The sequence below is a fragment of the Pistacia vera genome, unplaced genomic scaffold (genome assembly GCF_008641045.1).
Source record: "Pistacia vera cultivar Batoury unplaced genomic scaffold, PisVer_v2 Contig430, whole genome shotgun sequence".
Lineage (NCBI taxonomy): Eukaryota > Viridiplantae > Streptophyta > Magnoliopsida > Sapindales > Anacardiaceae > Pistacia > Pistacia vera.
Window position 1 is genome coordinate 495849 of NW_022196258.1, and position 721 is coordinate 496569.

General features: G+C 37.4%; 1 non-coding gene across 1 annotated transcript; it reads right to left on the minus strand.

The window, feature by feature from the left end:
• Positions 1–233: 233 nt before the first annotated feature.
• On the minus strand, positions 234–339 carry LOC116143638. Its single transcript, XR_004130150.1, has one exon. It is a non-coding gene; the product is annotated as a small nucleolar RNA R71 (small nucleolar RNA).
• Between the last annotated feature and the right edge of the window lie 382 nt (positions 340–721).

The window sequence follows — 721 nt, forward strand, 5'->3', positions numbered from 1 at the left end:
TAGTTTGGCACATAAGGATCCTAACTTACATATTGCAAATTTCTTAGAAATTTGCGATACTTTTAAGCGCAATGGAGTTTCCGATGAAGCTATGAGACTAAAATTGTTCCCATTTTCATTAAGAGACAAAGCTAAGAGTTGGTTGACCTCATTACCAACAGGCTCGACTGCAACCTAGGAATAGATGACACAAAAATTCTTAAGTAGGTATTTTCCTCTTGCAATGACTGCACAGTTGCATAATGATATTAATGTGTTTGTGTAGGTGGATACAGAGTCACTATACGAAGCATGGGAAAGGTTCAAGGACATGCTCCAAAGATGTCCCCACCATGAATTATCGGTTTGGCTGCAAATTTAGACGTTTTATAATGGTCTTAATAGTAAAGTTTGGAATATGATCAATGATGCCGGGGGTGGTACTTTAGGTAAGAAGACACTAGAACAAACTTATGAATTGCTGGAGGAAATGACTTTAAATTCTTATCAATGGCCAATTGAGAGGTTGCCTGTGAGAAGAACGTCGGGTGTTCATAACATAGATGATATCACAGCTTTGTAGCACAAATGCAGGCATTGAATAAGAAGATTGATGGACTTCAATTTCAAAAACCTACAATAGTTGCTTCTACATGTGATTTTTGTGGCAAAGATCACTCTAACCCTAAGTGTCAGTCTGGTAACATGTTTACTGTTAATTCTATGCTTGATCAAGCTAACC